Raw genomic sequence first — 16,382 nt, 5'->3', positions numbered from 1 at the left:
TGTACCAAATGTTGAAAATCACGAAACTTCAGGGTAGTACACTAAGATTAACCCATCATTTTTATAGTCGCTCACCACCCATCTCATACAAATTATGTACTACTATTTTGTATTAAAGGAATTTATATTTGCTGTTATGATTGATTTAATTGTTTCTTGTTTGAAGGTGTTGCAGAAACTTAGTGGCCAAACACTCGTTTTCTCCAAAGGTAATAATTTTTTACCCGTTTGGATCTTTATTGATAATTCATTTTTTACATCTTTTTATTTGTCTGCTGCTAGAAATTAGCTTTCGATTACACAATATAGGTGATGACAAATTAGGTGATTAACAAAATATAATCAAACATTAAGAATATGAACTTTAAGAAACTCTACAGCTCTTAAGAATATGAGCCTAAAAGCACGAAAATATTGCATTATATTTTGGAAAAGCACCACAGTGATTATATTTAGGATTATTTGGCTACGATAAAGAATATAATAATTACACAACATTAGATAATCCTAAAAGCGCCATTATTATCTGGTGCTTGTAGGGTTATATTTTAAGTCATCACGTAACATTTAATTACACAACCTCAGATAATCATGAATCAAATCTAAGAATATGAACCTAACAGATAATCAAATCTAAGAACATGAACCTAACAGATAATCATGCTCTATAATCCTAAAAGCACCTGATAACTCTATCTTTGAATGAACATGATTAAAAACAAAACATGATTTAGGTTACTAAAAACTCTACACAAATGGCTTAAAAACGGCAATTTTGTTTCCGGTTTCGTATACAGCTGAGCTTTTAACCTAAACAAAAATAATTATAAACTCTACACTTTATGTGAATCGGGGTGACTATCATAAAAAAATCTAGTCATGGTTCAATCAGGAATCCTCAAAGATCAGGATGGCGTGAGAATATTCTTAATTTTCCAAGGGTCAGGTTAAAACAAGGAAACGAATTGGATACCAAAAGATGGACAGGTTCAGACTCCCAGGTCTAGTAGGAGTGATTGAGTTCAATTCAAATAAGATGATATTTCATTCAAGATATGCTGAGGAAATTTAGTCCAAGTAGGACTCTACCTCAACATCAGGTAAAAGTTGCTACTATAAATAGAAGAGGGTGTGCAATGTTCAAAGCCTCTTCAAATCAACACATAAATATGCCCTGCGCAAACTCTCACTCCATGCGAAACCCTCTCATCCCTGAGAAAACACTGACCTTTCTAACTTCGTCAAACACATCTTCAGTTAGTCTTAGCAGCATTGTGGTTGGCAACCAGCAACACCTTCAATTAGCCTTAACATCACTAGAGCCTTCGAATCAGGTGACCGAGGAGCACCTTCAGTTAGTCTTAACAGCACTGCTTCGAGATCGACTAGTTATTTATCCAAGTCTCGGTTAACAAGTAATCTCTAAGTCCTTGTTGGAAGAGGTCATTTCATTAGCCTTCTCAACGAAGTGAAGTGTTACTAGGTTACATTGTTCAACATATTGAAAGATGAACTTATTTTATGATTAGATATTCACAAGTACATTTTAGAATTCGACATACAATCAAGACACTTATCTCTTTTGAGTATTTGTGTCTGTACCAAGGAAGAAAATATCGATAATATCGGCGAAATATCGCCAATATTATCATTTTTTTGGAGGTCCGAAATTTTTTTAACTATCCAAATGATTTTCGTCAAACTATCGCGATATTATCGATAATATCGCGAAATTTTCGATATTATCGATAATATCGCGAAATTTTCGATATTATCGATAATATCGCGACATAATACTAAAATATACTTAAATATGTTGAGAAAACTCAACACATACTTCACTTGATCATAGCCTAAAGGCCGAACAAGCTTGGATTTTCTCAGCAGGGGGATGTGGGTTTTATAGGAAAATTTGCTTGCTCACTGCCCTCACATGGGCGATGTGGGACTCGCCCAATGGGAGAGAAAATCAGAATTTTCGGTCGAAAATTTACACCCACTTTAAACAGCCATAACTTTGTCAAAACTCAACGAAATCAAGCAAGACAAAAACGAAAGTTTTAGCCCTCGAAGAGACGAAGAGAATGGTACCTCACACGACGTCTGAATCATCGTGGTTTGGCCGGAAAATTCCTCGAAAGTCACTGAGGTCGCAGGAAACTGGGTAAGATTCAAATGAGTATAACTTTTTCAATACTCAACAAAATTGAGTGAAACAAAAAGGAAAGTTGTACTACTCGACGAGACGAAGAGATTGATACCTTGAACTCCGGCCAACTCGCCGTGGTTTGGCCGGAAATTGTCTCGAAAGCCACTGAGGTCGCCGGAAACTGGGTAAGATTCAAATGAGTATAACTTTTTCAATAAGCAACGAAATTGAGTGAAACAAAAAGGAAAGATGTAGCCCTCGAAGAGACGAAGAGAATGGTACCTCACACGACATCTGACTCGTTGTGGTTTGGCCGGAAATTTCCTCTAAAGCCACTGAGGTCGCCGTAAACTGGGTAAGATTCAAATGAGTATAACTTTTTCAATACTCAACGAAATTGAGTGAAACAAAAAGGAAAGTTGTACTACTCGACGAGACGAAGAGATTGATACCTTGCACGCCGGCCAAAATTCAATTGACACACTCCTGGCTTCCAAAATTCAATTCTTTTACTTTATATAAACTTGAAAAAACATAATCGGCATCCAAATTAAAGTTTAGTCTTATTCAATGTATTGATTTTCAATCGTTAATTGATATACTATAATTTGGAACTTCAACGCCTAGACGCATGCTTATGTGTAAGAAATTTAAAGTGTCAAATTCGGCACATTATTCTTTATCATTTTATTCACTTCCCTTTTTTTTTTTTTTTTAATATCCTAAATAAAACCTCCAAATATTGTACTAATTAATTATATATAAATGATTATGGTGTGTTTAAACTTCTTTCATTAATTACTACATATTTTCTACACTCACAATGTTTGCCAGCTCGCTATATAATCAACTTAAATCAGTTAAATCCATCATGCAATGCATTTCCTTCCAATTTTTTGTGATAAACTAATAGATAATTGACTAAATAAACATCCTACAAAGTTTCATTAAAAATTTCCAAGTTTTTCTTACAATTTCCGTGGTTTCCATGTAATTTTTATCGATATCGATATTATCCCGATATTTCCATTGATATTTCCGTGTTTTCGGACTACCGATATATCCGATATTACCGATATTTTCTTCCTTGGTCTGTACAGCCTGATACTGATTTGGCGCACTTATATTTGTACAAATATAATTACAGTGGCTGAGCTCGGTGCCGACGATTCGCGAACTTCAAAGGAACTAGAAGCCTTGTCTTCAGACTTTAGAACCCAAAGGCCGAGACGAGTTCTTTCCTCGGCTGCAATCGCAAGACAAAAGTCAGCAGCGCATTCAACACCACCAGGACCACATTCATTCACTCACCAACCGAGCTCAATTGTTGAGTTGGCATGCCCCGCATTCAACCAAATGACGTAGTTAGCTCAATAGCTATTCGGCCTGCACATCACGTAGACTTTGTAGTTTTTAGGGTAAACAGATGTTATTTGGGTTCAGATTATCATTTGAAGTTATTTTGTTTGTATGTATCAAGCTAGTTATATAATGTCCTAGAGTTACGCCATCAGGTAGAGGAAAAAAGATTTAGTAAAGGAATATGTAGACATTGAAATTTCGATGAAATAAGTATTGACAATGGTATTAAAATTACAACCCCCCATTCATTTCACCTACATCATACATTCATTTCACCTACATCATACACTCACTTCACATACATCATACACTCATCCCACCTACAACATCCACTTACTTCACCAAACAAATGGATGGTGGTGATTCATTCTCAAAGCCTATAAATAGCTTCTTCATCAAGCAAAGAGGAGGATACACACACATTTTCTCTACTCTCAAATTGGAAGAGAATTCATACCACACCAAATCCTTGAAGCTTTGAAACTCTAAAGCTTTCAAGCAAATCCCGAAGACTCAAGAAAGCCCTCTTCGTTCTTCGTCAAAATCCTCCTTCAAGATCAAGCCCCAACGGCCCTTGAAGAAACTTTCACTAATTCAAGATCAAGCCCCGACGGCCCTTGAAGAAAGTGTTCATCATTTATCATCCGTTCATTCTAAAGATCAACCCACGACGGCCTTTTGGATCAACAACATCAAATCTACCCATTACAAAGATAGAATCAGAGGCTAAATTTGTAGAAGAGATTGTAACCCTTAAATCATTAATACAAATATTATTTTGTACACGTGTTCTTGTCTCGTTCATCGCAGGAATTCCGTGTTCACAAATTCGGCACACCTAGTGGGACAATTCTCTACCTCTCATCTCTATCTTTGAATCCGCAAAAAGCAAAAATGGCATCAAAGAAGGCTCAAGTTGTTCTAGCAACCAATGCAAGGAACAAGAACATCATCACCGCAAGCGATGTCACTTCGGGCGTCACAACTCGAAGCAGGGCAAGAGCTCTTTCTACCGCCTCTTCTACCACTGCATCAACTCCGCCAGAGGAACAAAAGCACCCGAGGCATGAACCTGTGATCACCCTGGCCTCGCTAAGGGCGCCAAGGGAGGAAAGCCCAAGAAAGTACTCTAGTTCCATGCTTTCCGATGCCGACTCAAGCAGCAGCTCAACCATGCAAGTCATGACCACTGGAGCGACTTCAATCGATGAGCAGCTGGCTCATATGAATGAAGTGATTGCAAGGCTAACATAGATTGTGGAAGAAAAAGACCTGCAAATCGCCGCACTCGTCAACCAACTAGATGCAAAGCTCGACGTGAAAGTCGAGCAAGGGGATGATCCAGTAAAGAAGGAAAACGATGAGGATGAGGAGCCTCATGCGGAGAAAGTCGAAGAAAAACTAAAGCTAGACCAATCAACGGCACTCATAGGATCTCTCTCTATCCAGCAGCTGCAGGAAATGATCGCCAGCACTATCAAGGCGCAGTACGAAGGAAATTCACATGACTTCGTACTATACTCAAAACCCTACTCCAAGAAAATTGACGCTTTGAAAATGCCGAGGGGTTATCAGCCACCAAAGTTCATGCAGTTCGATGGAAAGGGAAACCCAAAGCAACACGTCGCCCATTTCATTGAGACTTGCAACAACGCGGGGACAGAAGAAGATTACCTTGCTAAGCAGTTTGTACGCTCGCTGAAAGGAAATGCCTTTGAGTGGTACACAAACCTAGAGCCTGAGTCCACAAACAGTTGGGAGCAATTGGAAAAGGAATTCCTCAACCGCTTCTACAGCACCCGTCGCACTATGAGCATGCTAGAGCTGACGAGCACGAAGCAATTGAGGGATGAGCTAGTCGTGGACTACATCAACCGATGGCGCAATCTGAGCCTCGACTGCAAGGATAGGCTCTCGGAGATCTCTTCAATTGAGATGTGCGTCCAAGGCATGCATTTCATAGGCAAAAGATTGACAATTGAAATTTCGGTGAAATAAGTATTGACAATTGTATTAAAATTACAACCCCCATTCATTTCACCTACATCATACATTTATTTCACCTACATCATACACTCACTTCACATACATCATACACTCATCCCACCTACAACATCCACTTACTTCACCAAACAAATGGATGATGGTGATTCATTCTCAAAGCCTATAAATAGGCTTCTTCATCAAGCAAAGAGGAGGATACACACACATTTTCTCTACTCTCAAATTGGAAGAGAATTCATACCACACCAAATCCTTGAAGCTTTGAAACTCTAAAGCTCTCACGCACATCCCGAAGAATCAAGAAAGCCCTCTTTGTTCTTCGTCAAAATCCTCCTTCAAGATCAAGCCCCAACGGCCCTTGAAGAAACTTCCACTAATTCAAGATCAAGGCCGACGGCCCTTGAAGAAAGTGTTCATCATTTATCATCCGTTCATCCTAAAAATCAAGCCCCGACGGCCCTTTGGATCAACAACATCAAATCTACCTATTACAAAGATAGAATCAGAGGCTAAATTTGTAGAAGAGATTGTAACCCTTAAATCATTAATACAAATATTATTTTGTACACGTGTTCTTGTCTCGTTCATCGCAAGAATTCCATGTTCACAGAATATAATAACAATATCAATAAAGTTGCCCACGCATACGTCCACTTTGCTTAAACCTGCCATGAGTTAAGATCATAGTGAATGACAAAAGAATTAACTGCTAGACCATGAATTTCAGAAGCTTGAAGGGATAGTAGGAGCAAAAAACGATACAGCTGATTTAGTTTGATATTACAGAAATTATGTTGCATGCAAGTAAGAAAAATGAATTTTTGTATATATGTAAAATTCAGTGGTCATGAAATTACATTTGGAAATGAGGCAAGGGACTTATATAAGTGATCCACGTGTATTGTATGGTATAATATCGAAGTGTTTTAATTCTAGAAGTCACTATTCAGACTACTTATAGTTAGGCCTGGAAAGGGTCGTGTTTGTCATGTTCATGCGCACATGTTATCTTAACGAGTCACGTCGTGTCACACCTGTTATCTTAACGGGTTCTTAATAGATCGGATCACTTTACCCAATAGGTAAAATGACCGGTTAAGAAAAATATTTTTTTTCTTAAATTTGCACATACCACGTTGCTACATAAATATTACTTCAAAACATAAAAACACATTTGTCGTTAAGCACAACATCTACACTCCAAAATAAGAGCCTAATAAAATAGCATCAATACACTACTAGTCTACTACAAAATATCAAATGTGCAAGGATATGCAAAATGAATGAGTTTTTCTTTTCAAGGTTGTGAAGCCTTTCTTAGAAGTTAAAACCTTGTCAATGAAACTCAAAGCTTGCATGTTATCACTTTTACAAAATCCTTCAATTTTCATCGATCAATACACTACTGGGCTCCAACCTAATATACAACGGACGGTTGAGATTAAATCTCACCCAATCCAATGGTCATCAATTTTCTAAATTTAATTTAATATATATATGTGTGTGTGTGTGTGTGTGTGTGTGTGTGTGTGTGTGTGTGTGTGTGTGTGTAAAGGGTTGCTCAAGTTGAGTGGGTGGCCAACGGTCATTTTGAATTAAAAATATTATTACAAAAAAATATCCTTGAAGCTCAACTTCTCTTCCACCATAGCCATTCCTCCGTTGTTGCTACTTGCAGGTTTTGAGATAAGGATTTGGTAGTTGAATCCTAACAAAAGCCTACAGCAATGCACACGGTCCAAACCAGAAGTTGCGCTGAAGAACTATCAAATTAAGAGAGAGAGAGAGAGAGAGAGAGAGAGAGTTGACAGTGATAGGAGGAACCATCTTCAACTTGAGCTACATAGTTCAATCTTATCTATTTCCCCAGTTGAATTTTTGGATCATGCAGTTTAAATTAATTTGTGTGGAATTTATTTGGGTTTGATGAGTGGGTGCAGTGGTAAAAAGTCTCAATACCTTGAAGGAGACCTTTAGCTTACGCATGGAGAAAAATATTACTAAATCATATAGTATCAAATGTCTCCTCACTTCTTCCACCGACCAATTACAAGAACTACAATGGGGGTAGGAAAACGCCGGTCAGCAGAGAAGCTGCTTTGGAGGTACTTCTCCAAGTGGTAAAGCACTTCAAACATGTTTGCCAAGGATGCCAGCTTAAATCAGCAAAACTCAATTCTGAGAACACATTTTGCAGATTAAGTCAACCAAGTCAGACAAGCTCACACTCGTGGATTATGGACAAGAGAGACGACTATGTTTGAGTGGAATACCAAAGTGCCATTTTAGGGGTAGATGTACCCCATAACCTGGAAATTAGAACAAAAACCCTTGATGCCATGATTGAAAAAATGAGTGTTGTGACTGTCGATGCAAATTTCCGCCGTCTTCAGTCTTGACGAAAATGCACCTGCAAAACAATCAACACCCTTGATCAAAGACCTAAGCCACAATCGCCCACGAGATAAGGGGGGTTAGGCCAATGGATCTTCAATGCCTAAGTTAGTTTCTCTTAGAAGAGTAAAGTGTTTAGGGCTTTTTAGGGTAGCAAAAGCTTGCCGAAATTTGGTAGAATAAGGGGTATATATTGGAGGGGAAGGCCGACCATTGTGTTAGGGTTTTACCCTACAAATGGCAGCATCCTATTGGCCAATGTTTATGGAGAAATGTTCTCAAGATATTAAATAGGAAATAATATATTGAGATAATGGAGTAATTATCCCTAATTGATTTAAATTGGGATTACTTACTTGAATGAAGTCAATCTTCAATTGGGAATGTATTAAATATAGGATTTGGGTCATTAATCCTTATCTTTAATGCTTTGATTTTTCCTTACCAAGGACAGGTGAGCTGTGTGCAGTCGTATTCAACTACTGGGACCTTCAAGGGTGTGAACTGCACGTAGGAGTATCTAAGGAGCTTGCCCATTTATTAAGGGTAATCTTGTCTTTCTTGGGCCAAAGTCCATACATGTTGGGCTACACGTAGGAAAAAGGAAATATGTGTAGAAATCCCAAGCTGCATAGGCATGTAGAGTTGTTTCCCAATTTGAACTTGATCTCCTTCCTTGATTTGGAGATAGACTTTATCTAAGAAAAGGAAACCAATTGCCTCCAATGCCTATTTAATTCTGCCTTAAGCAGGGGATTAAATAAATTTGGAGGACAATCATCATTCCAACAAGGAAGAGAGAAGCCAAAGAAAATTTTTCCCTCTCCCTTAGCTTTCTTCTTCTCTTGCCATTGCAAAGAGTTGTCTCTCGTTGTTCTTCTTCTTCCCCGTGCCGCACCAAGGTAAGAAAATTTTGAATTTTCTTTTTCTTTATTTTTTAGGAGTCTTGGGACTTGAAAAATTGGCTCAGCGAAGGCCGAGGAGGCGTGAATGATGTGGCAGGGATGCCACGGGGCTGCTATGCTGCGGTGGGTAGCGTAGGCTGCTGATGGTGTGGCACGAGGATCGGCTCGGCTTGAGCCGAGGTGCTGAAGGCGCAAGCAAGGCTCGGCATGGGCCAAGGGCACAGGGGCATGGAGTTGGGCTTGGAGGAGAGGGAGAGAGGTGTGAGGCGCTCGCCCCCCCTCGGCGGTGGACTAGGCCAAGAGGCCATTGGGCCGGCTGTGGTGCATTAGGCGCGAGAGAGAGACAAAGTCGGGTCTAGGCCGTGGGGTCTGGCTTGCTGCTGGGCTCTTGCAGTTTGGGCCGGTGCTAAAGGAGGGAAAGCTAGCCTTAGGGCCTGGCGTTGGGGAGTTGTGCTCTGCGATCCTTTTTATTATTATTATTTTTTTTTGTTTCTCTTCTCGCAAGCTACTTTCTAAATATTTTTCTTTGTACTTTTTGCAGAGATTCTGAGATGTCTTCCTCCGATCGCAAAAGGGACAAATATCCTCCACCTTTGTACTGTCAAAGTGGTTCTTCTAGCAAGGTGGGCTACTTCAAGGCTGCACATGTCAAGATCAATTCTGAATCAACCTAAATTAATCAACTTATGTGGATGATTTGATGAGCTTGGTTTTATTTTTTTTTGGTTGGTATAAAGAGGATGTCATAGAGCACTTTTTATGGTATATTGTTGTGAAGATTATGAGGGGGAAATTACTGTCATGGCCCATGGCAGGTAAATTGACTTCAGAACGATCTCCAAAAGTTCTCTTTACTTTTACATCACTTTTTTTCACTGTTTTCTTAATACCCATCGAACTCTCCCTACTAGTCTACTTCAGGTACTACTACTGTGACAATTTAGTTCCTGCCTCTACCAAGCAACCGGCAGGATGATAATTTGTACGTACTTCACTCAATTCAATTATTATTTTGGTTTAGGTTTAGGTATTGCTTCTTAATTTACTTTTTAATTTTCAATCTATATAATATGGCTTCAATTTTTTTTTGGGCAAATTACATTTTCATACCTCAGGTTTGAGGTCTATTTCAATCCCATACAACAACTTTAAAATATTTCACTTTCATACCTCAAGTACTATTTTATTTCAATATAATACATCCGTTAGATTTTCCATCAATTGATCTGTTAAATGCTGACGTGGCTGCCAAATGTCTGCCACGTGGCAAATAAAATAATTTTTAAATTTTTTTTAAGAAACCTGAATTTTCTCAAAAAAAAAATTTGAAACCGACATCTGCAAGAAGAAGAAGAGGAGGGAGGAAGAAAGAAAAAGAAAAAAAAATAGAAATCCACTGCAAGAAGAATAAGAAGAAGAAGAAGAAGGAAGAAGGAAGAAAATAAAAAAAAAATAATAATAATAGAAACCCAGATCTGCAACAAGAAGAAGACGCTGGGTGCCCGGGGGGGGGAAGGGTCGCTGGGCGGCCCGGGGGGGGGGGGGGGTTAGGGACAATTTTTTTTTTTCTTTTCTTCCTCCCTCTTCTTCTTCTTCTTCCTCTTCTTCTGGGTCAACGGGGGGGGGGGAGGACAATTTTTTTTTATCTTTTTCTTTCTTCCTCCCTATCTTCTTCTTCTTGCAGATCTGGGTTTTTTTTTTTTGTTGAGAAAATTCAGGTTTTAAAAAAAATTAAAAAATATTTTTATTTGCCACGTGGCACAAATGTGGCAGCCACGTCAGCATTTAACGGATTAATTGATGGAAAATCTAACGGATGTATTATATTGAAATAAAATAGTACTTGAGGTATGAAAGTGAAATGTTTTAAAGTTGTTGTATAGGGTTGTAATAAACCTCAAAACCTGAGGGGTTACTGTGTAATTTTAGGCTTTGCTTCTTAGTTTACTTTCATGGCTATGCACTAGTGATTCAAAGAAAAGACAGATTGGATGAAGGAAGCCAATAACCATACAGCTTTTGCTTATACAGGTGACTCATTTCTATGGATGTGATAAATGAAGAAAATTGGGATTTTACCATAAAACAAATTAACAATATGAAGAGTAATCAAACTTACTTATAAGCTCATGTAATGTCTCTTCTTCCATCAATGTGAGATTTATTCTCAATAATAAATACATTGTCAAGATGTCTGATATTGATGAACGAAATTCAGATTGATCTGCAGGATTTAGTTATACATGTTATTTTGTTTTTCTCTGGCATATTGTATTGAATGTGGATTTTCTCGCTTAACACATCATATTTTCCTTTGTTGGCTTGCTTGCATTGTTATTTACTGTGCTTGTTTTGTACCTTGTTTCTTGCATTAATATCTCACAAGAAAGAGCTCTAAATTGGGTTTTGAACATGCAGTGTAGTGGGATGGTCGCGTATTTTATACACAATGTTCGTCGTTGAGCTTCAACGGCTGATCAAATGTGTCAGCGTAGCATAGAAGCGTGAGAGGACATCTTAAAATCTTCAGCCCGGGATCACATCCCAGTGATTCCATCATCTATTCTTAAAATTTTCGACGAGGCAAATAATCAGGCCCGGTGTAAACAGTGCACCTGTCCAGGTCCCAAATTGTTATGGGGCACCATAATTTTTTAGTAGCAGATATAGAGGTTTGTAACAACAAAAAACACTTCGCCTTCTTCCCTTGCGAATCGCGACAGGGGCGACCAGAGCCTTTCTTCCAGATCGGTGCCCTTCCTTCGCAACTTTCCTTATCGCCCTCTTGACCTCCAAAACCGCTGCAGAAATCGCCCAAAACATGACTGAATTTTACATAATCGGTTGCCATCGTTCACCGCTGCAGTGCCTCTGTGCGTAGCTCGTTGAGCCTTCTGGGTACTCTTACTCCGAGCACAGAGTGATTACTAATATTTCACTAAAATTGCCCATTTATATGTTTAATTGTTAAATTCGTGATTATTAAGTGAGTAACTTTGATATTCCCAGATTGTTAAATTCACTTCTTGTTTTTCAGATTCGGACGAAAGATGGGTACTTAACGGGTTTGAGATGTGAAGGACTAATAGAAGTCGTGTTTGTCGGTGCAATTTCTGTTTGGTTTGAGATGTGAAGGACTAATGAGATCGCTTTGGTGGGGAGTGTTCCCCAGAACTGATCCGTGAGTAAAATATTTGATTCTCTGGACGCTTGATTAGTGAAAAACCTTACTTTTATAACCCCTTCCAATTTTTTTCAACATAATGTTTCCACTAAGTTGATTATTTCAAAATTTGAATGTTTAGCTCACTATTTGGTGCTCCCTGATCTGAAGTTTTCGGGTTCTGTTGAAATTTCCTTTCGTGAAACTAACTATTGGGAAAAGTGATGAACGTCCATGGGATACATTTTAAATTAGGCTCTAATGTGCTTCAAACTCGATTGAACTTGGTTACTGGCTTTTTTTTATCTTAACCAGGTGATGCATGGCTCTTAAATTCTCCAGAATAATCGCTGGGATTCGCCCTTGCAGATGAAGGTTTCGATGTATGGGTTGGGAATGTGTGTGGAACACGTTGGAGTAATGGACACACATCTTTATCATAAGAGAATAAGGTTTATGCTTTCTTGTAGGATTTTTGGGTTGGAGTTGGCAGGAATTGGCTTTATTTGATCCATCAGAAATGATGCGCCACATATAACCGACAACAAGCTCCAAAGTCTTTGTTGTTGGACATTCACAGGTCTTACAACTCTTCATCTACTTCACATTTCCTTCCCCTGCTGCTACTTCTGGTGTTTACCCAATTTATTCATGTTATTAGGGAACAATCATGTCTTTAGCTGCTCTCACCCAACAGAAGATTGCAGAACTGGTTGCCGCTGCCGTTCTTTTCTGTCCATTATCATACTCGGAGCATATCACTTCTAAACCCTAGAATGGCCAGCATATATGTTGATCAGGTATTCCTTATCTTCTTCAAGGCATTCCTTATCTTCTTCAGATGATTCTTTTTACTCCATGTTATGAGATTTATTAGTAGTAATCTTGTTATCTTCGTACATTATTTGCAGGGGCACCAACCTTTTGGATTCAATATGTGATGGCTATGTTGACTGTTTATATTATTTTGCTTTTGATTATCGGGGTTTAAGTACTATGTTCCCCTGTTATATATTTTTCCTCAAGTAATACTATGGGCGTGAGGGCCTAGCCCCCCAACTTCGACTGGGTTCTAGCCCTTTTTAAACATATTTTTTAATATATGTTGATGTATTAAAAAAAAAAAACACATTTTGTGTGTTTGCCTCGGCGCCAAAAACACTCAGGACGACCTTGTAGTTTGGCCTTCTTTGGGTTCTTATTGCTGCTTTTGTTTCCAGTTTTAGTAGAATTAAAATGTAGCCATACCAATAATATAAATTAACTATAACCAAATCCCACGTTGTGGCGGGGGAACACAACAGTAGCGATAAAGAACAAGAAAGGGAACCAAGCAACGACTATAATGGAAATTGAGATCCACTAATGATCTTTGTGTCCGATGTTCATGAATTAAAAGACTTAGACCACTCAATTTTAATCTACAATCCATACATTTAAATGACCCACTTCATAAAAACCTAAAAATTTAAACAGCTCAGGTCTTATTCTCTCTCTTGAATGGTCCAAATCTCGCAGGCTTCAAACACATAAATATGTATTGGATCTCTTTTCATAATTTGGTTTGAGAGGTGAGAATTTTGACACGTGGTTTTTCTTTTTCCAAATTTTCAACTTTCAATGCTGTTGGTTTGTAACGCCCCGCCCCGAATTAATTCTTTAATTCCAAAAATAATATGATTAGTATTGATAGGCCCAAACTAAACTCCACTTTATTTAGCAAATTTTAAATCACACATCTTTATGTAAATACTCCTTCACATACAAAACCATCGATAGTAATTAAACATCAAAACGTATAGTTACCTTACCAAATTTATGTACTAAAATTTATTTCCTATACTTTAAAGATTTCTTCATGTCCAATATGATTCATAAACATTCGGATTTTATCAACCACCCAATTATAAACTCCAGATATTTCCATTTTCTTTCAATTAACTAATGTTCTCAAAATAAGAACAATTTTCAATTAAAGTGAAAGTCTCGATTATTTAAGGTTGCATCTAACACTGTTAGACTGCCTACGTATCCTGGAACGGGATCAAGCCTTTCGTAGTTCACATTTCATCAATTCAACCAAATCCCGAATATGTATTCAATTTATCCAACATATACCACAATCATATTAATATCCAAACCTCAGCAGTTAGTTCTCAGAAATATAATTAAAATAATGAATTTAAAACACAATTTCGGCTCCCTAGCCGTGCTCCGCCGCATGAACCGCCGTGAGTGGCGGTCGGTCGTCCCGGCTTGCCGGAAAATTCAACTATTTCCAAAAATTCCCAAAAATTACAGAAATGAAGATCTCAAAGAGTAGAGAAAACTTTATACTTGCGGCCAAATCCAATTTGGCCGAGAAAAGCTCCAATTTAACGAAAACCCGCCGGAACCCTAGAAATAGGTGGCCTCAAATTCTCAACTCCGGTGCTCTGCCACCCCTACCATTGTTTGGGCTTTGTTATAGGTCTCAAGGGGAGTCTAGCAATGGTGGTGATTGGAGGGGAACCTTTCACAGTTGTTTAAAATCGAGCAAGGTTGCCGCGGCACCAGTGGGGCGTTTTCCCCAATTCTAAAGCCAATTTAACTCCAATTTGTGGTGGAATAGGTAAAAGAGATGACGAGAAATAACTTTCAGGGGGTGGGGGACCTTAATTTCGTTAGAAATTGGCCAGGAGACGATGAATCTCGCCGGTTATGCCTCACGGGTCAAAAGACCCGTTTTTCCCCCTTCTCTTCTCCTCCCCCTCCTTTCCCTCCTTTCTTCCTTTTCTGATTGGGCTGTGCCTATTTCCTCCACTCACCTCCCGCCATGTGGCTGCACACCCCTACTCCCAAAAGATCTGGAGCTCTCCAGAAAATGGTCGAATGACCATTTCATCCCTGACTTTGTTTGTTTATAACTTTTTCGTTATAACTCCGTTTCACGAACGGTTTGCGCCTACGAACTCGTAAAATCGAGCTCTAATAAAAATATAAATTGTGACCTCAAATGGTCTATGAATTTTAAATAATAAATTCTCAAACTTCAAACTTCGTAACCAGTTTACTTTAAAACTAATCTCAAACAATTTAATATAATTTCTCAAAAAATAACAAAAATCTCAATAATACAAATACGTAGATTATCATAATTTCTAGAAACAAAACTTTACAATTTTCCCAATTTTATTTTCGTACTCGTAAATCAATTTATTTTCGATTTTCTTCACATATTCATATATTTAAATTTTCAGGGTATTACATGGTTGGCCTTACCACAATGCAATTGTCTCTACTCTCATTGAGTGAAAGAAAATAGGAAATTTGGACTAAACCACAAAACGATACAATAATTAATATTTTGACATTGAACCCATCTTGTACATAAGTCAAACATAAACCCTCCCGCCAATATATATAAGACGGCATATTATTACATTGTAGTATTAGGGACAAGTAATTCACAACTTAAGATATTTGTGTTGTAAAATAGGTGGTATGTGTGCAGTGGAATAAATGAAACAAGACATAATATTTACGAGGTTCCTCTACAATCAGTGTGACTGGAGTACGTCATAGCGGCAGCAGTAGTGCTTTTATTTATAATCTGGAATAATAAGAATACAAAGATAACTCTCACTATTTTCTCCTTATTCTTTCCTTCTTCTTTCTCTCTCATGTTTCTTTCTTTCTTTTCTCTCTTCCTTCCGGTTTCTTCCTTTCGATTTTGTGTGTTTAAGTGATCTCTTCCTTCTCATTCATTTTATAGGCAAAGGAAAATATTCATGTGTGTCATCCACATATTATTTATAACACTCCCCATTGGATAGCCATATGTAAATATCGGTTGCCTTGTTAAAATCTTGATCAGTTTTGGATGCTCCCCCTGATTTCAAATTCTCTGATGCGTGTTATGCAATACCTGAACTTTTGTGGGCTTATCGTTGATCCTTCTGCTTTAGTCTTTTGTATAGCAGAAGTGGTGCGCAATTTTTGCCTTTGAATGATCCTTCAAAACATTGCTTCTCAGCGACTCATCCATACTTGGCATCTTCAGTGTAAAGAGCCAACATCATATCAACTGTTCTAAGGTATTTACTGAGGAAATCTGAGACCTATCAACTGTTGAAGATGACTACTCAAGAGCAATGCAAGGTAAGCAATCAGGGACATGTCCCAGGCAGTTGGTTCATGACTGGAAGTTTGATTTCAGGTTCCGACTGATTGCTTTCTTTCTCCTTGTCTTGCAGGTAAGAACAAGGACAAAGAAAAGGAGAAGGGAAAAGCATGATATGAGATATTTTTGCTTTCGACCCTGATGATATGAGATATTTTTGCTCTTGAAGAAAACAATAGAAGGTTTTGATACTGATCCAAAACTTCTCAATCAAAATTAATTTCTTGATGAGGACATGAGTTG

General features: G+C 38.2%; 1 long non-coding RNA gene across 1 annotated transcript; it reads left to right on the top strand.

Moving 5' to 3' along the window:
- Window positions 1-11,232: 11,232 nt before the first annotated feature.
- LOC103409916 (uncharacterized) lies at window positions 11,233-13,045 on the top strand. The gene is made up of 4 exons (XR_003774636.2): window positions 11,233-11,712; window positions 11,852-12,557; window positions 12,639-12,777; window positions 12,889-13,045. It is a non-coding gene; the product is annotated as an uncharacterized lncRNA (long non-coding RNA).
- The last annotated feature ends 3,337 nt before the right edge of the window (window positions 13,046-16,382 follow it).

The sequence above is a fragment of the Malus domestica genome, chromosome 07, assembly GCF_042453785.1.
Source record: "Malus domestica chromosome 07, GDT2T_hap1".
NCBI classification, from domain to species: Eukaryota; Viridiplantae; Streptophyta; class Magnoliopsida; order Rosales; family Rosaceae; genus Malus; species Malus domestica.
The sequence above is the reverse complement of the archived record's forward strand: the minus strand, read 5'-3'. Positions and strand labels throughout refer to the sequence as shown.